The sequence below is a fragment of the Lycorma delicatula genome, chromosome 2 (assembly GCF_047948215.1).
Source record: "Lycorma delicatula isolate Av1 chromosome 2, ASM4794821v1, whole genome shotgun sequence".
Taxonomy (NCBI): Eukaryota; Metazoa; Arthropoda; class Insecta; order Hemiptera; family Fulgoridae; genus Lycorma; species Lycorma delicatula.
In genome coordinates, this window is record NC_134456.1 from 222,891,707 (window position 1) to 222,918,835 (window position 27,129).

The 27,129-nt window shown below is 31.1% G+C and overlaps 1 protein-coding gene across 2 annotated transcripts in view; it reads left to right on the forward strand.

The window, feature by feature from the left end:
* Nucleotides 1-27,129, forward strand: part of Sytalpha (Synaptotagmin alpha) — a 760,002-nt gene that overhangs the window by 424,932 nt on the left and 307,941 nt on the right. Inside the window, exon 5 of one of the 2 annotated variants that reach the window (XM_075358086.1) lies at nucleotides 25,555-25,628. The exons of the other annotated variant lie outside the window; for it this stretch is intronic. The gene's annotated coding sequence lies outside the window, so the exon portion shown is untranslated. The remainder of the gene's footprint in view (nucleotides 1-25,554; nucleotides 25,629-27,129) is intronic. 2 annotated transcript variants of the gene reach the window in all.

Below are 27,129 nucleotides of genomic sequence, written 5' to 3' on the forward strand. Positions count from 1 at the left end.
TTTTACGACGTTTCGATTTTTTAATTCAATTTTCATCGGACATCTCAATATTTAGTGAAAATAAATATTAACCATACTACACATAATTAATCTATAAACCCATTACAATAATACAACAATCACAAACTGATAATATCATACTAATTTTTATGAAATTTATAAAATTTCATTTTAATGAAATTTAGAACACATTCCTGCTAATTTTAACTTAATTAGGTTACTTATATTTATGTGTGTGCATTTATTACAGAATAATGCCGCGTCAGGACAACGGCTGTCGGGTCCGCTAGTATATATATATACTAAAATAAAAGTATACTATATATACTATAGTATAATACTATATATACTATACTAATATAGTATATATATATAATTTTAAAATAAATTTCTGCAAAAACGTATAATGTTTTTAAATACAATCAGTCATGAGAAAATTATAATACATACTTATATTTATTACATATTTAATATGTTCTCTTAAGAAACTTAACATTTAAATATATTCATACATACTTAACATTTGCACGTTCTCTGCAGTATCGGTCATAATGACCGAAACTGGGTCCGGTCTACCACATCGCGTCAGTCATTATGAACAAAAGTTCGGCTTCATGTTTTTTCCGTTCATCACGCCGTCGGTCACGCGTAAAGAATTACCGCTCGTTACGCATGACCGACAAGGCAGGTGCGCTTGGATGCTTGTATAACTTTTAATTTTTGATTTTTGCAATTTTTTATTCTTTCAGTATTTTCTGGGTTTCCTTTATATATTTCTGTTGGAGGTACAAACTTTATTTCACAAATAATGCTGTTGTACACAAATTATTATTCTATTAAAGTATAGTTATAATGAAAAATTTTATTAAATATAAATATTTATCGTACGGATGACTGAATACCGATGCGGCGTGGATGAATAAGTGACCACGCTACGCCTCGTCGGTCATATTGACAGAAAGCTCTTAAGGCCGCCTTTTTTGACACTTTAGAAGCCCAAGAAACACAAAAATCAGAAATAAACATTTTGGCTCAGGGAGATGGAATAGGCTAAATACGCTGGCAGAGAACGTATAAAAAAACCATTACTATAACAAAAGAAATTATGTAAAATCTACTTATTGAAGTTACGACTGGAACAAATTAAGATTTATACTTAAGAATTTAAATTAGAAACGTAATTTATTTCGGTAAAAATGTTGTTAATATTTTGCAAATTAAATGAAATTGTGTGAGTGTATTTTGCATATTAAATGCTAAAAGCATTTTTAATTGCACTTAATAACATACTATTTACTATATTCACTACAAATGCAACTACTGTATTATGCGATCAATAAACGCGTAACTGTGAATTTACATGACTAATAAAGGTTTATAAAATATACGAGGTGTGATAAAAAAATACGGTGAATAATTTTTTATTAAAAAAAGTAATAAGGTTACATAGAATTCGATTTAATCGCCTTCAAAGTACTGTCCTTGGCTAGCAATGCACTTATCCCAACGTTGACTCCATGACTGGAGGCATTTCTGGAAGGCGTCTTTCGAAAGGGCTTTCAGCTGCTCGGTCGTGGCCCCCTCAATGTCAGCAATAGTGTCAAAACGATTTCCTTTAAGCACAGTTTTAATTTTTGGGAAGAGCGAAAAGTCGCATGGTGCTAAATCCGGTGAGTATGGCGGATGTGGACAGATAGAAACACTTTTTTCGGCCAAAAACTCGCGAATGAGAAACGAGGTGTGACACGGCGCGTTGTCGCGGTGAAGAAGGAAGCCATCGGTCCATTTTTCTGGTCGCTTTCTTCGTACGTCGTTTTGCAAACGTTGCAGTACACCCTTATAAAATTCAGAGTTTACAGTTGTTTCCCTTGGAACGAACTCTGATCGCACTATGCCCTCACTATCGAAAAAACAACGAGGATGTTGGATTTTGACTGACGTGCCTTTTTAGGGCGAGGAGATGAACCGGTTTTCCATTAGGAACTGTGCATTTTGGTCTCAGGGTCATAGTCATAGACCCAAATTTCATCTCCAGTTAGAATTTTGACCATGAAGTCCGGATCTACATGAAGACGACCCTTCAACTCCGTGCAAATTGACACACGATTTTCCTTCTGTTCATCACTCAAAAGTTTGGGAACAAATTTTGCACTCGCTCGTCTCTTTTTTAAATTCATTAGTTAAAATGCTTTGAACGGATCCGTACGAGATGTTAAGGTCTTCCGATAGCTCTCGAATAGTCATTCGCCTGTTTGAACGAACCATTGTTTCCAGGTTTTGGAGATTTTCAACTGTTTTTGAGGTTACTGGACGTCCCGCACGTCTTCAGCAGACTCATTTCCGTTTTTAAATCTGTCATACCACTTGTACACAGTCTTCAAAGTTACCGCATTATCGCCGTACACCGATTCTAACATTTCGTGAGCTTCTTTGGCACTCTTTTTCAACTTAAAACAAAACTTAATGTTAATGCGTTGTTCAAAATCCATGTTGCACGACAGGCACGTTAAACACAACCTCACTCTGCGGCTCTGGCAGCTGACTGGCAAGCTCGAACGTGTTACAACTTGTCCCTGCCTGTCTCAGTTTATCACGCTATCGGACAAATCACAGCATATGGATGTAGCGTCGGCAGTTGCCGCTATAAAAATTCATTCACCGTATTTTTTGATCACACCTCGTATACAATTTAACGAGCATTATTAATTTATCGTCGTATATTTCATTACTACTCCATATATAATATAATAACTATTGTTTTACTTACACAAACTTTTTGTTCTGAATGTAAGTCATAATCTTATATTATATTTTCTGTTTACTATTAGTTATGAGAATTAACGTTGCAGCACGGCTATTATACGCAGGTTAAATAGTGACCCGGCCATTTACTAGTGTAGATTTAATAAAAGCTATTTGATAATTAAAAAATGCTAATATATTTAGGATGTATATTAAGGCAAACATACAATTCAGTTACATATTTTAATATGTCGTATGTTCACCCGACCAGGATATATTGTTAATTACAATCGATAACCGAACCTGGCACAAGTGAACCGAGGAGCCGATAGCGTTCTAATTTAGTTAGTATTGTTACGCTTCGATTTTTCTACCTTTCATTCGAAAGAAGGACGTTTAATAATGAAACTGCCCAACACAACCGACGGAAGAATTTGGTTTTACTCCGTAGGTTGGCTGAACACGCTGTTAAATTATTATTTAAATGCCACTTATCACTCTATCACGAAAATAAAAAGCTACTGAGAGAAGTCCTATTCTAAAGAAAGTAGCAAAAATAACAATATCATGGTACAGGTTATCTCGCAAAGAAAGGGAAATAAATTAATAAATACATTTTTAATTTTTATTTTACAAGTGAAAATAAAAATTAAAAGTGAAAAGACAAAGATGCTACGATTTGCTGATGATATAGTAATTCTAGCCGAGAGTAAAAAGGATTTAGAAGAAACAATGAACGGCATAGATGAAGTCCTACGCAACAACTATCGCGTGAAAATAAACAAGAACAAAACAAAAGTAATGAAATGTAGTAGAAATAACAAAGATGGACCACTGAATGTGAAAATAGGAGGAGAAAAGATTATGGAGGTAGAAGAATTTTGTTATTTGGGAAGTAAAATTACTAAAGATGGACGAAGCAGGAGTGATATAAAATGCTGAATAGCACAAGCGAAATGAGCCTTCAGTAAGAAATATAATTTGTTTACATCAAAAATGAATTTAAATGTCAGGAAAAGATTTTTGAAAGTGTATGTTTGGAGTGTCGCTTTATATGGAAGTGAAACTTGAACGATCGGAGTATCTGAGAAGAAAAGATTAGAAGCTTTTGAAATGCGGTGCTATAGGAGAATGTTAAAAATCAGACGGGTGGATAAAGTGACAAATGAAGAGGTATTGCGGCAAATAGATGAAGAAAGTAGCATTTGGAAAAATATAGTTAAAAGAAGAGACAGACTTATAGGCCACATACTAAGGCATCCTGGAATAGTAGCTTTAATATTGGAAGGACAGGTAGAAGGAAAAAATTGTGTAGGCAGGCCACGTTTGGAGTATCTAAAACAAATTGTTGGGGATGTAGGATGTAGAGGGTATACTGAAATGAAACGACTAGCACTAGTTAGGGAATCTTGGAGAGCTGCATCAAACCAGTCAAATGACTGAAGACAAAAAAAAAAGTGAAAATAAAGAAAAGAGTTCATATAAACGTGAAACTAAAACGCTTCCTTTTTAAGTTATAGCTTACGAAAAATTTTAACTCTGATTTATGCCGCAAGAGTAAAATAAAGAAGTAAGTTTTTTAACTTAGATTAAGGGATAAATTTACCCCTTGAGGTAAATTTAAGAAGAGGTTTCATAAGATGGATTTTAAGGACGATTTCATATGGGTATTGACTGAAAAACTGAGTAAAAAAGAAACAAGATCAACATCAACACGATTCTTCGTGTTAACTTGATGTTATTTACGTACATTTTCTTAGAATTAAATTCATTGCAAATTTTGTAGCAAATTATTTTTTATCGGTATATCTTTGCTAACAAAACACTAAAATAATCGTTTTTTTCAGTGGCTTTTTAAAGAATAGTCGTTTCAGATAATCCCTATGAAAAAAATTATTTAAAAACCATCTAAAATAGTAAAACTTCCAACTTAGACAGGCCAATTAAGAAACGGAACGGACCGCCAGAATGTTGGAGGATGCACTACTCTCCTATCTGTTGCAGTATTCAAAGTTACGTCTGTATTACTGTTTCGCTGGTTATATATTATTACAATGCTTCTTCTATATTACTATTTATTTGTCGATTAATTTTTTTCTTACTGTCTGGCTAGTGACCATAGTAGTTGACGTCCGAAAAACTCAAAAAAAAAGTAAATAAATAAATTTAAAAAAATATATATATATATATATATATATACATATTATAATTATTTATCCTTTTTATACATATACTATTTCCATAGAGTTTAATATTAATATTGCGTAACAATCGAAATGATAATCCTACTTTAGATTTTAAATAAGTTTTTTATAATTGATTGAATCCTAGGTCCCGGATTTGAATCCCGGTGAGGCATAGCATTTTTCATACGCTACAAATTTCCATTTGGGCTAAATGACCACAGCGTCGATGCCCAGAAAAAAATGTATAAACTGTTTTCTAGTGTTTACTTAACAATTTATTTCATTAACCGGTTATCATATTTGTTCATTTTTTTAAAAGGCGGTTGAAAAATAATATTGAAATCAAATTTTTACACCGATTAATTCATAGGACGACAATAGAAATAAAATTTTTTTTAATGCTATTTACTTAGCTGCGGTAAAAAATTGTACGCTTCTTGTTAATTAAAACTACCCGTACTTATATTTTACATAAATTTAACGAACTTAGTTTTCACTGAAAATGAGAGATAAAAATTATGAATATATTCTATTTTTAAATACTGTAGTTATTACTTAAATTATAATTATTACACCGATTAACAAAATTAAATTACGAATGATAGTTGATACCAGAATTATGGTAATTGCAGTAATCATTCTCTTATTTAAGGAAATATAAATTTGAGAATATTCTCTATCCATCAGCTTTTTGCTCCTTCTGTGGTAAATTAGACGTTGAACCGTTCTTGGATCAGAATAATCTTTAATATTCTTTAAATAAAGAGCTTTTTATATTTTCTAAAAAGCACATAAATATGCCAGGCTAAATAAAGTTACAGTTTCATCGACACAACTTCAAAAATCAAGAAAATTCAATGTTAGGAAAGTTTTAGGTGTCGTGTATTTTTTTCAAAATAGGTGTAATTTTTTTATTCAGACATTTCTGAATTGATATGTGAATTGAAGTGATATTATTTTTTTTCATCGATTAAAGTATAACGCTCTATTATAACTGCTTTTGAAAGATACATTTTATGACCTGTGAATAATGTTAACCCTGGTGGATGAAGGATTCAAACATTACAGATGAAGGACGGAGATACTAGTAAATTCTAGATTCTAGAGATACTAGATTGGCAAAGTAAAAATATTAATATACACAATTTTTTTTTTTTTTAACCTCCGGAACGCCGTTAGGTATTGCTTCAGAGAATGAGATGAATGATTTGTAGCGTGTGAAAATGCCATGCGTGACCGGGATTCGAATCCAGGACATCCGGATGAAAGGATTATAATAAATATAAACTTTTTATTTGAGTTCATCAGATTTTATCCCCCCTTCCTCTGGAGCCAGACCCGAAACCAAACACAGCTCCAGCGGGTGCCATCGTCTCAAATTGGATATTTGAGAACTGACGTTCCCCCAGACAGCCGGGACTCGGCCTTTAATTAATCGCCTTGCCTCTAATGACGGGGACCTCGTAGAGATCCCACCACCGGGACTCTGGTCTTGACACCACGTCTCAAATGATGAACCCTAAAGGGATTCCCCACCGGGACAACGCCAAACCACGGTATGGCCGACGGCCATACCATATTGAAATATAAACATTTCATTAAAATAAAATGCACGCTCTTATTTTCACGAAAAAATATTTAAAAAAACTTTCATAATTGATTTTTTTACTTTTAAAAATTCACTTAGTTACTTTTTTTACTTAACGGAGCGTATAATATTTTCTCAGCGATAGAAAACATTATCACGGTCTATCGGCTTAAAATCTTATGACGTTTTTATTTAACTTTAGAATAAAACTTTGATAGTATTAAAGAATAACAAACACTTATAGGAATTTTTTTCATTCAGAAAGATATCCGAAGTGAAATTGATGGGAAGTAAAAGCTGATTTTTTTTTAAAGAGTTTATAAGTTACTGGACTTGACAGCTTCTTTTATGTTTCGCACACTTGCGACACTCTATTATTAAATCAAATAGTTACTAGAAAAGGGCTTTTCATTATTACTATGGGACAATGGTAAATAAATAATTAAGAAAAAACTGGATATAAACGCTCTAATATAAACTTGAATAGAAAAAAATAATCTTTACAGTAAACGGTTAATAAATTTACTTGAATCATTTTGTACTCAAATTCTTTGACGAAAATAATAAAAACGTAAAACTTATTATTATTAATTTATATAATACCAAGTTACAGAGTAACAGCTCGGTGATACGCGTACGATGTCAACAGTACTCTGCAGAAATGCCAAGTCATCTGTTCGCAGTCTAGAGTGCAAGTGTAAACTTACCGGTAAATGAGTAGTCTTGAACAGATTCAGGTCGACCACTCCTGAGACTTATGGTTAATTCAAACAAACCACCAAATACCGGTATCCATAGTCTAGCATTCAAATTCATTTAAAAGCAAATGCCTTTACAAGGACTCGAAAATCCTTTACTTAGAACTCTCGACTTCGAAATCAGCTGATTTTTATTAATTATGAACCAACTGTTATTTTTGTTCTTATTACATTTTTCAATTACGTAATTTTTATTTTTGTATTTACTGAACTAGCAGATAGAAATTAAATTTCCCGCTACTGATTCGCACCAACAATCGGAAAACCATAGTTCTGAAAATAAATGCAAGAACAAATGCACTCAAGAAGTTATAACAATAGAACGTGGGACTCGGCATGTAACCGTCACATGATCTAATAACCGCTATGGTGAGAAACCTCTAAATAATAATAATATATTTATGTAAATTTACGTTTATCATTTTTGTGGAATTTTTTGTCGGTTTTCCCCACGTTCTACTTTGTAGGTATTACTTTATTATAAACAAACTGGCCCGTCAAGCCAGAACGTGGACCCTCGGGTCCAGGTGAACCCCGGACCCAACTCAGGGGTGCCACGGGGCCTACCCCAGGGGCGCAAATCTCGCTTTGCTCACCATTCCCGTATTACCAGGGCGGCCGGACACCCGCAGAGCTCGCTTCGGTCGCTATTTCCGTCTATCCAGAGGCCTCCGCCACCTGGACTTCCGCATTGTTTCTTATACTAACAAAATAATATTGAAAAAAAAATATTGAGAAAATAATATCGATAAATAACGATTAAAGTATTCGGGTTTCTGTAAAACCTGAAAAAATATCTAAATTAGGAAAGACAAAATAGTAGTAACTGAAGTACAAACGTCTTTAACGTCAAAAAATTCATAACTTATTTCTTCGTCACGATGCCAGAAATAAAATAACGAAGTAAAAGGATTAATCTTTTTTTCGTTAATCGATATCTTTTTTCACAACTTCACCCTCCTTGGGGATGAAGAAATAACGAATACTTTTAATTCCTTAACCTTCAAGGGAGGTAGGGCCTCGGTCTACGGCTTGAAATCTTCCCTGAGGTAACACGAATGCATCCTGCAGATTTGAAAGCAATCGATCAGTAGATTCTCGCGTGATGTAAAAACAAGCAAACAGTCAACGCTTATATATACACGTAAAAATACCCTGTTTGATGTTTGAAAATCGGAAGATCGGTCGCGAAAATGTAACATTTTCGAATAACCGGTGATATGTTAGATGGAGAATGTCCTGGTCCGTACAAAAATTAGCCTTCAACTGACTAACAAATACCCCGTTTAAATATTGAAAATCCGACGATTGTTTCCAGAGATACTACAATTGCATCCCATTGCGCCTCTCAGAACAGCACCCCTCGGGATGATCGGTTGATGGGGACGATCGGTCTAGCCTCCCACGAGGTGCTCGCATACCTCACCACTCTAGCCTCACACCTAGTACCTACGGGAAGCCCATTATTGTTAAACATAATTTTTTTTTTAAATTCATTTTATTTTATTTAACGTAAATTTAATTCTATTATTTTATATAATATTACTCGTTCGATCGATTCGAATCGTTCAGTTCAAACCCAGCCCACACGACGATTCAATTCATTAAAGTCTGTGCTACAACTGAAAAATCTCCACTAATATGTGTACACATATTTCGAGATGAAATATACCTAAAAACCTACACGTTTAATGTTTAAATAAAGTAAAAAAATAATGAAGATACACGAGTTTTATATATTTTTATCTCTTACTTACAAGTAGTCATAGTTTTACTTAGGGTAGGGCGCCATGCAAATATTTTAATTGAAAAAAGGCGCCGCGACTCGGAAAAGTTTGGGAACCACTGCTCTACGGTATAAATCTGCAAAGTTTTATTAAAATCTGTCCAGTAACTTTTGCGCGACCCGAGTTATTTTATTATTTGTATAGATTTTGCTTATTATAAAAGTTATTTTTACTGTTATATTATATGTTAGTATTTTTTTGTTAACTGGGAACTTGTTACATTTTTTATTTATTACTTTTTGGTAAAAATTGTGCCTTTGGCAAATATTATTATTACTTTGGCAAATATTATTATTATTACTCAATTTTTTGTTTTTCTATTCTCTGTCCTGTAACCTCTCAGTCTGAATAAAAAGGATATTTGAAAATTCTTCTCTAGAAAGCCGAAATCGGACAGACAAATTTTTGCTAGATAAAAAGTTTAACGATGAAAAATTTCTTAAATGTGTTCAGTATATCCCCCAAATTTTAAAATTAATTGTAATAATTTAATTTTTTTCAAAAGAAATACAAATAGTTTAGCGTGTTTATTAATGTTGTTTTTTTTTCAAGATTATTAAGAATTTCAAACGTCAATAAATCGGTTATGAATGTATTTTCACTTATTTAGAAACATTCGGCAGAAATATATTAAAAATAAAGTAAAATATAACTAATATTTAGAAAATGGGAAGTTGTAGGGAGTTTACTTACTATCTAACAGCCTAAATTCTTTAGAAATGAAATAAACTTATTTTATTCATAAAATATATCTTTCAAAACTTAAAAATTAATTAATGAAAAATTCTTATCGGTTTTACAATTATTTAACAATCTAAAACTAAATGAATTGTTCTTCTTTACGTTTGATATAGAATTCACATTTATTTCAACTCTTCGGATGATCTAAATAAAAGAAGTCTTTTATTTACCAGGGTACTGTTTACCTGTCTTTTATTTACCTTTCTTTTTTTTCCTTTTTTACTTCCTTGTACGAAGTAAAGGAAGTATTGTGAGAGTGAAAAATTTCGGTTTTCAGATTTCAACGGAAATATCCATTTTGACCATTCCTGTATCCATTTTGACCGGTTTCGTGACGTCTGTACGTAGATACGTATTTATCTCGCATAACTCAAAAAACGATTAGCCGTAAAACGATGACATTTTGAATTTAGGACTGTTGTAACATCTAGTCGATCACCCTTCCCGTGTTTATTGCAATCGACTGTACCAAACTATCCAAAAAAGCTCAGAATCAAAATAAAATTTGGATTTTTTATTTTTTCATAACCGCATTTTTAAGCCCTCATCGAGAGGTTTTTAACGATATATCATAAGCGGTATTTATTTTTATTAGTTGCAGACGTTTATAGCTAAATGAAGTATTTGGATCTTATAATGGGAAGGCACGTCAGCGAGAATCCGACTTCGTTTCCGTTTTTTTAACTTATTTTTTAATTCGAATATATCGATTTATTAATAATTACCTGTTATTGTAAAAAAAAATTTACCATAAATAATAATTCAACAACAAAAAAATAAAAATAAAAATAGGCGTGCAAGGAAGTCATGTAGTGTCCACATCAGATTTTTCTGTTTACCCTCCGGAACCACCGTAACGTATTATGGTGTTTTTTATTTACCTGACTACGGTTACCTAACACCTTGTAAAATTATAATCTTTTATTTTTTACAACTTGAAAATAAATAGTGAAAAAAATATATTTTTACGTTTATTTTAATTATACTAACAAATTTTTACGTAAAAAAAATTTCTATTGAATCAAAAATTGTCAACAGAAATAATCATCGTGGAATCTAATTCGGTTGTCCTCTAATTTCTTTTGACTATTTAAAAAAAAAAATTATCAAAACATTAAATAGAATTAATATTTTATTCAACAAAAAATCTAGGTTCACAAAATACTCTATTATTAATCATCTTACGTTAGGCGTAATATTTTTTAAGATATCGAATTGTTTTAAAAACAACTGGTGAGAATATTTGTGATGAATAATTCAATTGGCTTCTAGGTAGGCGTTACTGAAGTATCGTTCACTTCAAATTAATTAAAGAGAGATAGAAAAAGTGCGCGCGCGCGCCTGTGTGTATGTATGATGGAGTGTAGTGCGGTAAATTTTGATTTTATTTCAAAACAATCTATGGAATAAGTCAGCTTTTCTCCCTTGAGGAATGTTATATATATATATTTATCTCGCAGCTCCCTCGGTCTGATATAGCTCATAAGCTATATGTAAACAATTTTTTCTACGATTCAAATCGACGAACGTACTAACGAATTAATAATTACTCGTTTAAATAATTAAATCAGTCTTGTAGAAAGATTATTCGTTTAAAATAATGAAAATCGGTTTTATTCCGTAATTAATTTGCGTACATATATGTAAATTATATTACACGAGTAAATATATATATTTTATAGATGAGAGTATAATATATTAATAATTATTACGTTTAATAAACATAGTTTAATAAAAAGCAGTGCGAGTATTATATAACTTGACTGGCGCAGCCGGAAAAGTCATGCGATATTTTTCCAGTTTTTTTTTTTTTTTTTTAATAATTTCCAGCATTGTAAAAAGAAAATCGAGAAGAAGAGAGTCAGCCGTATTTCATTTATGCACCTCGAGTTCGTTCTTAGAATCGACAAATTTTTTTAAGAAATGTTTTTAAATACGGAATAATCCAGAATAAAAATTCAGCTTGAAGCTTGGTGATCAAATCGATTGAATTTTGATCGCTAGGTTGAAGCTGAATTATCAGAAGAAACAAACGTATAAATGACCGTAATACATTTATAAGAAAGAAATTTTAGAAATAACTTTATTTTTCAGGAGTAAAAACGTAAAAAAAATAATAAATATTGTTTCAGTGTCTCTGTGCTTTACAAAACATTATTTTTACGAACAGTTTATGATGATCCACTACCGATCAATTTATTTTGAATAAATTGAAAATTGTTAGAATTAAACATTTTCTTTATTTTTTTATAATAAAAAAAATATTTATCAGTGAATATTTTTCACTAATAAGCCAGGTATATTCTGATTTCAGATAGCCGTTAAAAAAAATTGTTTCACTTCAGTAAAGAAAACTATTTTTTTATACTTACTGAAAAGTGACCGTTTTTAGAAAATTAACTTCCTTACGTGTCTGAGTCAGTTGTTTAATTTTTTATTTTACAAGTCGTAAACCGGTTGCTAAATATAAGAAATATACAATTACGATCAATTGTTTCGTATAATTATTTAAAAAACATAAAAAATCTTTATAATGAATTTTAATTTAAATAAAATACTATTATAGTTCATAACAACTTAAGCAAACAGTTTATTTATTATTTATCATAAACATATTTCAAAATTCAGGCGTATAATAATTTATTAGTAATCTGTTCCAGTGCAACATTTTATATTACAGACTTGAACGGTGTGAAATTAATTTAATTTTAATGAAAGCAAATCTGTAGATTTTTTAATATAAATGTATAAAATAATATAACAATGTAATTTTTAAAGTAATATAAAAAAATTATAAGTATTAATATTAAAAATTAAATATTAAAATAATTTAATATTTTATAAAACAATATAAAATGTAATTTTTCAAGAATTTTATTTAAATTTTTTTATAATAAATCCAAGAACCGAGCTTGTTTGGAAGCCCTCAATAATTTTGTTTTTGTATAATATTGACGGAACACAATATACTTAAGTAAAACTACGAACAGATACTTATATCTTATATTAAAACGCAATCAAAATCAAATGTTTCTTCGTAATAAACAGTGAAGTTTATTGATTTCAAGAAAGCATATGATTGTGTACATCGAGATTCCCTGCTAAAAATCCTGAGAAATTTAGGGCTTCACCCAAAACTAGTCAAAATCATCGGACTAACACTAACGGATACCAAATCCAAGGTTAAATTCAGGGGAGAAATATCTGATCCATTCGACATCAAAACAGGACTGAGACAAGGAGACGAACTGTCACCGCTTTTATTCAACTGTGCCCTTGAATTTTTAATACGGGATTGGAAAAAATCAAATAAAGACAACGTTAAAATTGGAACAGGTATCTCAGTAAATCGCCTAGGCTTTGCGGACGATTTAGCCCTACTATCCCAAAATATAGAAGAGGCAAAGAGATTGCAGGAAAATCGGTCTAAAAATTTCATACGAAAAAACCAAAATTATGGTGAGAGACCCGCTATACATAAGCAAAGTAAAAATAAACAATAATGACATAGAACTAGTAGAAAACTTTAAATATTTGGGAGAAAACATCACGCACAACCTCCGAGAAAATCAAAACTGGAATGAAAGAATAAATAAACTCATCAAAGCCACAATAAAAACACAAAACATCTATAACAAAAAAGCATGTCCATAAACACAAAAATAAGACATTATAACTCAGTTATCCGACCGGAAATACTTTACGGATGCGAAACCGTATTTGGACCGTACCAGACAAGGTTTACCGACAAACTGGAAAAGATTGAAAGACAGATTCTACGACGATGCATCGGGGAAAAACATTAGAAAAGACGGGATTTGGAGAATTATTCCAAACGAAGAGATTTACAAAACTATCATCCCGATAACTAATAAATTTAGAAAGAAGAGAATTTCCTTTCTAGGACATATTTTCAGAACGGAAGAGACCAGACTTATCAGACGGATAATCGAACTTTTCTGGAACAAGAAAAGCAGACCGAACCGGTTATACGAAGTACAGATAGACATGGAGGAATTAGACATAACCCGTAAAACCTAAAAGCGAAAACCGGAAACTATGAGAAATTAAAAAATAAAGAAACAAGATTCCTATCAAAACCCAAGAAAACAATAAGCCGGGTGGTGTACTCTGTACAAGAAGATCTGAAACCCTTAAAAATTACTGGTAAAAAAGAAAAGCTGAAAAACATCAAATCAGCAAGAAAAGAAAGAACTTGCCAAAAAAAAAAAAAAAAGAACTAAAGTGATCCATTATGGTCTTAAAAGTAATAATAAAAAAAAAAAAAAACAGTGAAGTAGAATGTGAGTAGGGTTTATCTTAAAGTATATCGTAAATTTATTTTAAAATGTTTCCGTAAAAACGAGTATAAGAAACAGAAAATAAGAACTGGGAAAAGTAAAGAGTAAAAGAGATGGAGAAATGATAAAGGAGAGAGAAAACTAACGGACGGAGGGGAAGTTTAAGAAGTAATTAAACAATCATAACTGGAAAATCGGTTTACTAAATCTCATGAATATAAAATAAATTGTACGAACCAAATTTAATACCGTAACTTTTTTTACGATTTTTTTTTTAATAAAATGAGGTTTTCTGAAGTAATCTATTGTGCTTTACAGTAACAATAACTTGATAAGCGGATTAAATAATACAAATTGTAGTATCAATTATTGATTGTCTATAATTTAAATGTCATATTCCACCAGATTGTGGAATAACTAGTTCATAATTAAAACAATAATACTCCTTATTAAAGGACAGGCAATCATAAATTAACAGCATTAAAAGCTTTACTTAACGAATTAAAGTAACTTTTATAAAGGCATCACTAATTTTAGCGATTAGTTTGATTAAATGGCAGAAACAGCCGAAAGTTTCATTTACTAATATTATTTGATTCAAATATTAGCTTTTTAGTTTAAATTAATATTACAACGTAATAACGTTACAGATGTTATGTAATCAGAATTATTGAAGATAGATTTCCATTCGAATAGATTCATCTTCAAAATTTCAGATTACTAAAACAGAGGTAAAACTTTTAACAGAAAATTTTAAACTTGCAAATATATTGTCGCGTGGTTTGCGGCTCGATCAGGATATTGAGAGGTTGACAATTTAGAATTTTTATATAATTACAGTTGATTGGTTTGAAATGATCGTGATTTCAACCAGACAAATTAATAATAATAACATAATAGTAATAAAAATAAGTGACAATAATAAAACAGTTAATGAACACAAATAAATTAAAATAGTAATTACTTCTTTTTTTTTTTTTGTCTTCAGTCATTTGACTGGTTTGATGCAGCCCTCCAAGATTCCCTCTCTAGTGCTAGTCGTTTCATTTCAGTATACCCTCTACATCCTACATCCCTAACAATTTGTTTTACATATTCCAAACGTGGCCTGCCTACACAATTTTTCCCTTCTACCTGTCCTTCCAAAATTAAAGCAACTATTCCAGGATGCCTTAGTATGTGGCCTATAAGTCTGTCTCTTCTTTTAACTATATTTTTCCAAACGCTTCTTTCTTCATCTATTTGCCGCAATACCTCCTCATTTGTCACTTTATCCACCCATCTGATTTTTAACATTCTCCTATAGCACCACATTTCAAAAGCTTCTAATCTTTTCTTCTCAGATACTCCGATCGTCCAAGCTTCACTTCCTTATAAAGCGACACTCCAAACATACACTCTCAAAAATCTTTTCCTGACATTTAAATTAATTTTTGATGTAAACAAATTATATTTCTTACTGAAGGCTCGTTTAGCTTGTGCTATTCGGCATTTTATATCGCTCCTGCTTCGTCCATCTTTAGTAATTCTACTTCCCAAATAACAAAATTCTTCTACCTCCGTAATCTTTTCTCCTCCTATTTTCACATTCAGTGGTCCATCTTTGTTATTTCTACTACATTTCATTACTTTTGTTTTGTTTATTTTCACGCGATAGTTCTTGCGTAGGACTTCATCTATGCCGTTCATTGTTTCTTCTAAATCCTTTTTATTCTCGGCTAGAATTACTATATCATCAGCAAATCGTAGCATCTTTATCTTTTCACCTTGTACTGTTACTTCGAATCTAAATTGTTCTTTAACATCATTAACTGCTAGTTCCATGTAAAGATTAAAAAGTAACGGAGATAGAGAACATCCTTGTCGGACTCCCTTTCTTATTATGGCTTCTTTCTTATGTTCTTCAATTGCTACTGTTGCTGTTTGGTTCCTGTACATGTTAGCAATTGTTCTTCTATCTCTGTATTTGAACCCTAATTTTTTTAAAATGCTGAACATTTTATTCCAGTCTACGTTATCGAATGCCTTTTCTAGGTCTATAAACGCCAAGTATGTTGGTTTGTTTTTCTTTAATCTTCCTTCTACTATTAATCTGAGGCCTAAAATTGCTTCCCTTGTCCCTATACTTTTCCTGAAACCAAATTGGTCTTCTCCTAACACTTCCTCCACTCTCCTCTCAATTCTGCTGTATAGAATTCTAGTTAAGATTTTTAATGCATGACTAGTTAAACTAATTGTTCTGTATTCTTCACATTTATCTGCCCCTGATTTCAACCACAATAAGTAATTACAACCACAATAATAATCAGAATAATAATAGTAAACGATAATAATATTACATGTCAATAACAACAAATTAAACAACCAAGTTCATGCGTAATACATAATTAAAACAGTAAGTATGACATAAAAACAGGTCGTAATCAACAAAGAATTAACAATCAAAATATTTCACATCAAATAGTGATAAATGTCATATTATTCTTCTCTCGTCTTGCAGACTCACACCTGTGACTTTCTTCACTGGACCGTTGTAACCGTCTCGCTGGATCGGTTCGCAAAACTCCGCCGAACCCGCACAACTGCCCTTACGGGACCTACGCCGTAACACCTCGCAGACCGGCTTTAATAGAACTCTTTTTTAGACGATCTTACTGGCTATTTATACTGCTAGCCTCTTTACCTGTCGGACCGGATCCAAGTAGAAGCGTAAGAATAGTTGGCCGACGCTTTTATTCCCGTTAATTCCAAACCTAGTCTCTTCTCACCGTACAACAGGTGGCGTTAGTCGTTTTTCAGCGGAAAGTATAACAAAAGCCGATTGTAAGACCTATTCTTTACAAAAAGGATTCTCCTTCTTGTCCCTTTCTGAATTTTTCCAATTATTATACTAATTATTACTTTCACGGTAATCGGTACGAATTCGTTACCCGCTATACCGGTCTTGTTACAATATTTTAAATAATGTAAAATCGGTATTGATCGATACATATCAAAAAAATTTCTATTACAAACGTAAAAAATCTAATGTTTATTAATACGAATACCACACACGAAACGGTATTCATTAAGTAGGTTTTAACATCACTTGGAACGTTTATGCAGATATATTTGCTCTGAAAATATTGCCTGATAATCTTCTTTTTTTTACTTAATAATAATTAATAACAAGATTTCCTGAGTCTTAGGCAATGGAATATCATCTATAAAATTTGTATGTAAAAACGCAAATCTCACCGGGATTCGAATCCAGAAACTTCCAAACGAAAGGTAGAGACTCTATCGTTCCTCTGCAGAGATCAAGAAAACAAATGTTACTCCACCGATAATGGTACTTAATATTAAAAGTTGCGCATTCATTTCATTGCGGTTTTAAAGTGTTTACCAATTTTTAAAATTTATATTTTTTTTTTTAACGAATGCAGTTTTTTTATCGCTTTAGCAATAATGTACAATGTAATTCCTCAACAGCCAAAAAAAAAACTATCATATTTTCTAAACTGTTAGTTTTAATTATTTAAAATACACGATTACATTAATTTTAAGGTGATCACTCTACGATCAACGCATATTTATGAATATAGTAAATTATTCCTAATTTTTCTTAGTTTAAATATATAAAAATAAAAGATATTCATTACAAAATTATCGGATGAATTGTAAAGATAAATAAAGATTTAACCGATGTCTTTTGTATACGGTTGATATAATTCAAAAATAAATTTACTCGTAAAATTAACACGTACAATATGTAACTGTTAAGAGGAGCGTAAACGAATGTATTACATAGGAGTTCGTTCTTTTCCGTGAATACTCGACTGCTCGTGGTTTCTCCTAGCATTTTATTAACGAGAAAATTTTAATAGCCGTTTTTCTTATTATTATTAATAAATTAGCCGCAACAATTTCCTACAATATTTTTTTTATTCGAATGAATAATTCAGCACATAAGTTCGAAGTCTGCGTTCGTGGTAATACGAAACGGGAAGAATTTTGTAACGTACGAAAAATACCATTCCCGGCCATGATTCGAAGCCGGACCTCCGGAAAAAGGCAGAAACGGAGATCAAAAATTAAAAGCTACCTTTATATTTAATGAACTTTTTTTTTCTTCTGTTTACCCTCCGGGAATTACCGTTCATGTATTACTTCAGAGGGTGAATGAGGATGATATGTATGAGTGCATATGAAGTCTAGTCTTGTATAGTCTCAGTTCGACCGTTCCTGAGATGTGCGGTTGATCGAAACCAGACCGTCAAAGAACACCGGTATCCACGATCTAGTATTCAAATCCGTATAAAAGTAACTGCCTTTACTAGGACTTGAACGCTGGAACTCTCGACTTCCAACTGATTTGTTAAGACGCGTTCACCACTAAACCAACCGGTTGGGATAACATCTTATGCACTTAGGGGTAAAGTATCTTCATATCTTGCATACAAAATCAAATTTTTTAATGCAAGTGTTTTGGAATATAACTGTTGTAAATGTATTAGTGTTTCGTAAATATAGTATACGTAATGTATTAGTGTAAATGTTAATAATTTGTAAAAAAATCTCCTTCCTGAATCCGAGTAAGTTGGTGGTTTAAACCTTTTTATTCTAAAAAATTTATACCGATTGCTAAATACTAAAGAAATCGACCTAAAAACTTTTTGTACAGTTACTTTAAAATCACAGAAAATGTTTGTAATTTTGATATGAATGGATTATTAAAAGTGTGTTTGCTTTATTATTGATCATTTTTAACAATTCCTATCAATTTGTAAATAAATACCTTGTGTTAACAATAAAATATTATTATTATTATTGGTATACATTTAATTTGGACAAAACACTTATTGTTTCCTTATTCTAGGGATACCTTGATAACGGATTAAGTTATATAGATCGAGTCAACATTCCACACAACAAAAATAAAGTATTTCTAATATCGGTTATTTCTGATTTTGAGTAAACATTTTAGTGATCGTTTCTCTATAGTTTCTAAAGTCGAAAAAACCTTGGTTTGTTTCTGCGGGTTAATCGCCACTTCCGTTACGCAAGTACCATCATGCGTCAATATAAAATATATTCGACTCGATCTTGAATATTATAGGGTAGTTTGGTACTATAATAGGGATTACATCTTATCTGACATAGAAACAGTTCAAAAGAGACTATACCATCTCAAATACTCTCCGTAAAATCTCAATTATTCCATCTGTAAAACTCTGTGAAGTTTTACGGAAACTCGGATGAGAAAGGTACAAATCTTTCTCACCCGAGTAATAGTTTACGAGGATATATGGAAGACGTGGGAAATTTGTAACCTTAAAACGTAGGTATAATTTGAACCGGTTTTAGCCCGCTCTCGTATCGTTAATAATATTGGTTTTCGTGTCGTATTTTTATTCTAGAAGACATTTCTACTTAAGTCGTCTATTCGTACAGGGCTGAATCCCCGATCGGGGGCTTAATTCCAGAACCGTGCGTGTTTTATATAAGGGTGTATGCAAAGCTATAATGCTGTACGCTGCACGTGTCTGAGCTCATCGAACGAGGTACTAATGGTATAGGAATATTTTAGCCCAACGCCTCCTTTGTTAACAGTGATTGGTGTTTATAGGACTGTCTCGCGAGGGGCAGTCCTTGTTGTTTCCGGTATTATGCCCGTTGATATCCTTGCTATTGTGCGCAAATTATGTTACGATGCAAAAAAGATAGGCCAACTTACCTCTGGACGGTTAAACAAATATCGGTTTAAATTAACCACATTTATTTAAATCAGTATCTGTTTCGGTTCCGCCTGGCAGCTGATGACCTGTGCGTCTGCGGGGAGCTCCAATCAGATGAACACCTGATGTGTGATTGCCCTGTTCGGGGGGGGGGGGGCAGAGACCGGGCCACCCTGGAACTTAGAGATCAAGGGTAAACTTGGCCATTCACAAGCGGCGAGTCGATGTGGCGAAAGCCGCATTATCGGATCGTGTAGGAGTTCCTTGATGAGGTTGCTTTGTTCAACCGATATCAATAGTTTACACGAGGGAAAAGAATCCTACCTCACTCCTGTGGAAAGCTAACATGTAGATATGTATGACTGACCACCAGCCAATTAAGACTCCAAGCGCTTTAATGGTGGACAGGTACTTGCTGGTATTCAGCGACCTAAGCGAGGCAGCAAATTGCTGTCTAAACGAAGTAAATTTTAATTTATGGATGTCATATATATTTTTAGTAGTTGACGGGGTGCGCCTACACATTTTAGTAAATATATGACAAGTGAGCGGTTGGGAAACGTAAGCCGGTTGTGTATGGCACCGCGCTTAGTCCGCTCACGTTGTTAGGTAAGCTCTAGGAGCTACGTTAGGATACCGGTGGCTAAATTTCTGTGGCATAGAAATTCAATCTTATGCTTTAGGGCGACCGAATTGGGTGGTGGCGGGAGAAATGCCAAGCAAACCGATTACCTCTGGGCGCATTAGAGAAGAACCGAATCCTATTTACATGTTTATTAGTATCCTATTTATACTTAATTAGTTTGATCGTTTAATCGGCAGTTTTAAAAATAAGTCGAAAGAAATAAAAACAGGTTTCATTTCAATATCTTTAATTTGATTTTTACGAGAATGTTTATATTTTTTGATATTGCTGTAATCTTTAACTTTATTGATTTTTGACACTTCTGACGAACAGTTACTTACACGTAAAAAAAAAAAAATAAATAAATTGGAATAGAATTTTACAGCACTACCGATCTCGTTTAGTTTTCATACATTTACTCTCAACTTCATTATAAAAGATGATCCCGCTTTCGTGCGTCCCCAGATAGATTAAATGCGTATATTAAGGTGCAGCACTGTTCTCTGGATTTCCTCACGTAATTAAAGTAGGTCATTCCATTTCTATGTTCACACAGAAATCTTAAAGGCGGGTGAGATGGTTGTAAGGGAAGATGTGGAGGCCATCCAAAAAATATATATTCTTATTAATGATTATGCAAAAGTTGGTTAAATAACAACGAAAAGAAAAAAATTGTATTTATTATCATATTTTAAATAACTTACTCCGTGTTTTAACAAAATTCTCAATACAAAAGTTTCATCTGTAAATGGTTTTTTTTTTTTTTACTCCCTTGTACGAAGTAAAGGAAATATTGTGATCGCGAAATATTTCGATTTTCAGATTTCAACTGAAATATCCATTTTGACTAGTTTCGGCGTGACGTCTGTACATACGTATGTATCTCGCATAACTAAAAAACTATTAGCCGTAGGATATTGAAATTTTGAATTTAAGACTGTTTTAACATCTAGTTGTGCATCTCTCCTTTTGATTGCAATCGACCGAACCAAATGCTCAAAAAAGCCCAAAATCCAAACGCGTTTGGATTTTAGAATTTTTTTAACTACAGTATAAGCCCTCATCGAGAGCTTTTCAACGATATATCATAAGCGTACTTATTTTCATCGGTCACAGTGTTATCCCCAAATGAAACTTTAATTAATGAAATATTTGGATCTTACAAGGGGGCACTCGGTTCGAATCAGACTTCATCTCCTTTTGTTTTCTTTAATTTAAATATAATGATTTATTAATAATTATTAACCTCTAACCTCTGATTATAAAAAAAAAATAAAGATAAATAATAATTCAATGAATAAAATATATGCAAATATCAAAAGTTATTAATAAAATAAAATTTTACGTTATTTCATTTAAAAAAAATCTGTATATGTAATTTAATAGGCGTACAAAGAAGTCGACATCAGATTTTTTTCTTTTACTTAGTTATAGCAGGTGAATTTTTCATTCGTGTATTAATGATTTCAGGATTATTCTATACTGAAATAGTTAATACCTCTCACGAACGCGATTGAAAATTTATAAATACTTTTAAAAGAATACCAAAACAGTTTGTTTTTAATTAAGAGAATAATTCATAAATAATTAAAAAATATTATCATTTAAAATAATTATTTTAGATATTAAAGTCTCTTTAATTCATAAAAATCCACTTCATCGGTCACCTTTCAAAATCTAATCGTGTAAAATTATTCGTATTATTTATTAATTTAATTATTATTTATCGAGCAATTATTAGATTTATAATAAGTCGTATAATCATTTTACTTCTAACCTTTTTATCTCTATTTTTCCAATTAAATTATATTACCATTATTTCGACAAATATTCAGATTTTTATGACTTAATATAACTTTAATTTACTTTCTTTCTTTCATCTGAATTAGTTTCTCTTTCATACAGCGAATAGCAATGATGGATTTATACTATTTAGATTTTAAGTATTCGTTTTTAAGATGTTTGTATGTTTTTAAAACTGATGTTTTTTTGACCGATTTATATATTATTATATAATGTTAAGTCCGAATAGATTCCGTTAAGTTTTCGAATAGATTTTAAATGAGACGTCCTATTTTGTTGATATTACTAATTAAATTTTCATTTCGCTAATTTTAATGATTTTGCATATGGCAATCTGATCCATGTATGCACATTTTATTTATTTATATTCACTAAAATCGATGTACTTATAGGTTTAATCATTTTTTTCCTATATTTCGGGTATTAATTTTTTTTCTTTTATATATTTTTTACGCGTTCATTTTTCAACCTTTTATACAAATACGTTAAAACCAAATCGGGTCGGTCTAGTGGTAAAATCTCGTCGTCGTAAATCAGCTGATTTCGATGTCGAGAGTTCTCAGGTTCAAATCCTAATTAAGATAGTTGTTTTTTTTTCGGATTTGAATAATATAAAATGGATAGCGGTGTTCTTTGTTGACCGGGTTTCAATTAATCACACGTTTCAGGAATGGTCGGCCCTAGGTTGTTCAAGACTACACATTTACCAGTACAGTTACATTAGACTGATAAGTCTCTAATGATTTTAATTGTTGATGTAACTAGTGACTATAAATAAAAATATTTAAAAAAAAGTTTTTAAGACGTATAATGATTTAACATGAATGGAATTATTTCGTTGATTTCGCTCGTTTTCCGGTAGAATTTTTGTCTATTGTACAACACAAATTTATTCATAGTGACTTGTATTCTAAGAATGTTATGCTGTTGCATTTTTTTCTTCTAAAATAAATTGGATTTTCTAATATAATCTATTTATTTCGTTTAACGTGTAATTTTTATTTACACGTTATTTATTAATTAAAACAAAGGAGTTATCTACGAACAGTCATTCATACCGACGGTATAATTATGTTCTTTTTTTAACCGATTCATAAGAATACCAATAAATTCATTAAAAAAAATATTTCTGAAATTTTACAAATAAATGGCCAAACCATTGGAAGACCGTAATATCTATTCTTTGACGTAACAATTATTCATAAATTTGAAATAGTTTTGAGATAAAAGGTATTCTATAAATAAATGCGAAATTTGTAGCGGTTCTTTCGGTTTGCAACAATATTACACGAGAACCAAACGGCCGATTGCTTTCAAATTATCAGGAAACATTGGCGTTATCCCAGGAAGAAAGGGCCATAGATCATGGCTCTAGTCCTTTTGAGTGTGAAGTTGTGAATTTTATCTCTTGGGCGACGACTTAATACCGTTTTTGATTTCGCTTTACGATGCAAAAGTAATAGATTATGCGTTTTATAAAATATCAGATTTTAGCTCTCTACCTTAACCCCTTCCCAAGATATAGCTATTTTAGGGTAATAGACGGGGAAATCAAAAGATATGTTCGACTGCAGCAGAAGCGTATCAGAGTTTCTACGTCAAGAACGAGGGAAACATTTGAGGAAGAGAGCTTTTCAGGCTTTAATTGTTATTTATCGATATTAACCCCACAATCATGAGGATAATGAACACGGGTCCTGGTTAGACTGGAAGGGCAGCGAATCGAGCCCTGACCGGCTAGTATTTTATAAATTATTCTCTTTTTAAAAAAAAAATAAAATCAGCATTTAAATCTGGATTCAACAACATTCAGTAGAAAATTCAAACGGTACAACTAAATAAAAATAAAAATAATAAATAAATAACAAAACGGGAAATATTTTAAATAAATAATTTTAATGTCACATCCGATTAATTTTAAAATTATGTGAATGTAACAAAAATATATTTTAAATAGCAATTCTACTACAGAGTTACTTTTATGAAATATTTACTATTAAAATTACATACAGCAGAGAGGCAAAGCCTGTTGTTACTGTCCCTTCATTTTTAATAAATTGTAGTATATTTTTAAATACCTTACTTGATTAAATTGTTTTATTTAAATCTTAATGATAAGAACTTGAATATCGTTATTCTAGAAGAAAATAAGTGATTGCGGCATATTATGTCTTCAAAAGTTTTTATTCTTTATACTATTATTATTATACAAAAACAATTAATTCGTGTTACGGATAATAAGAAAAATAGAAATATTAGAAAGATAAGATATTAAAAATTATATGGATCGATCAAATTTGAAATGAATATGCTTAAGACGAATGTAAGAAAAGAGAAATTTGTGGAAGAATTTTTTAAAGAGACGATCCAGATAGTTTGGTTATGTATATTAAAAACTATCCAGGTTTAATTAATTTGGTAATAAAGGAACGTTAAAAATATAAAATCTACAAAGAGTAGAGTTTATAAAACAGATAATTTAAGATCTAGATGTAACAATTATGACTAGGGTAACAAAAAACTTAACACAGAAAGCAAAGGAACAACATAATTACATCAAATCAGTCGGCCGATTATTAACTAAAAAAAAAATTAATTCATAGAAGTTGACAAAATATTATCTGTACACTTATTAATATTATATAATTCAGAGAGTTAATTAAAAACATAATTTTCAAAATAAAATAAATGAAAAAATATTTTAAAAAGCTAAAATAATATTTTTACCTCAGCAAAAAGGGAAATCCGATTAAGACCTAAAAATTATCTCGCTAAAACTTTTACAATGTTTTTCCATTTTCAACTATTTTTTTTATCCTTATTTCCAATTAAATCTTCTTTCCTTAATATGAAAATACAGCCTTATGAGATAAACAATACGGTACGGTTTAATCTAAACTTTTCCACGTTACCTACCACAAAATCTAAAGAGAAGAGTTTATTTAAACGTTACAGTTGTTTTTTGAAGTTTAATACTTGATCCGTATTAAGATTAATACAAATGTGGCTAGCGAAAGTATTATGAATTTGGATTCCATTGAAATCGATTACAAGTAATTTCGTTTGTTTATTTTTAATACCGGTTTGTTTTAATTAGTCTTTACGTCAAAAATAATATATTATGTACTTTAAAAGCTTCATTATTTTTTTATTCAATTTCCAAGGGGTTTTTTTTTATTTTTTTTTTTTTTTTTTAATTGCACCTGACTGATTTTTCTATTTTAATTTTTGTATTAATTTTCTTTTTAATATAAATAGAATTTTAATTCACTTTTATTATTATTTGTTTCTTTTTTTTTTAATCAGAGATTAAGGGGAAAAAGGATTCAAAAACAGAAAGGAGTAAATGTGCCTAAGAAGAGAATGACAGCTACCAATTAGTAAGTAAATGAATATTAGTTGTTTTTTAGCTCGTATTCAAAATGTAATATTTTAAATAAAACAATCGGTGTACTGATCACGTTATACTGGCGCAGTCATATATATATATATACAGGATTTGTACAAGAATATTCGCCTGTATTAATATATACATAACCCTAATATATTCAACCTTATTAATATAAAGATTAATAAAAGATAATATTAATCTTTATAAATATATACAGAATATATTAAGATTAATATAAATATAAATATATCAAATCTGAATGTACGTGGGTACATTTGTTTTAAGGGTAATAATATAAAAATGTTTACTTAAAGCACAACGGCAATCGATCTAACCAATCCTTTTACAGAAAAAAAAGGTTTTCTGATGCATTTGGCCGTTAAATCATTAAGACTTCTACACTAATTAGGATACGCTAGAAAAAAACAAAACAGAGAGCGAATGTTATTTTAAAGTTTGATATTTTCAAAGTAATGTTTTAAGACGATAATCTAGTTCAAATTCAGACCGTTCTAAAAGTTGCTGGAATTATGGAAGTATAATGACAAAACTTTCTTAATTATTGCTTTGAATTTTTATTTCGTTATTTTATTAAGCGGATTCTGTTAATTTAGATTAAGTGGTCTTCCTTTTCGATCAGCGTCTTCAACAGAGCTTGTTGCCAGAAAGTTTTCGATAAGAGTTCGAAATCCATTCGTTTCAAACTCTTCTGTAGCTTCCCTTCTACAGAAGTTCCCAGATCCAAGCAATTACGATCAACGTTTGGGTAGTAATAGGTCTTTAGTCGGGAAATAATAACACTTATTAATATAAATTAGTTAGTGTTATTACAAACACTAAATTTAATCGCATTAATTAATATTATCGTTATTATATTTTAATTTTTTTGTCGTTTGATTTTAGTTTTTTAAAAAGGTTTGATCTTTATTTTTCTGTCTTAAATGTCATAAAAAATGGGTGGAACTACACTGGAGGATCAAGATTTAAAAATTACGCTATTTTCACATTTTAATGATTTCATTAAAAAAAAGGATAAAAAAGAAACACCTTTGCTTCTTGTAATTTGTTGAAAAAATTCAACGTTCTCGAGATAAAAGCAGAATGTGCTCGGCTAAAGGAAGCAGGAATGCATCGTAGCTAATACATACAAGCGTTATTACATATTTTAATGATGTTATTCCATAAGAAAGAAACATATTTTGTCTCATGAGTTTTCAAAAAATCCATTGTTTTCTATATATAAGCAAAAAGTCTACTCGGCAAAAGAAAGCGGGAATATATCGCGGCTAGCACCCGTCTGCGCGCAATATATTGCCGATGTGCTTTGCATTGCATCGCTGTTAATGATGGAGTATGAAGACGTGTGCGCGATAACTTTTTTTCTTTAAATTTCTACTTAAGTAGCACAACGTTTCTAAAAAACAAAAATACTTATAAATGTATCCTGTTATGATTAGTATATTGTACGGTAAAGTTGTGGATACAAAGAA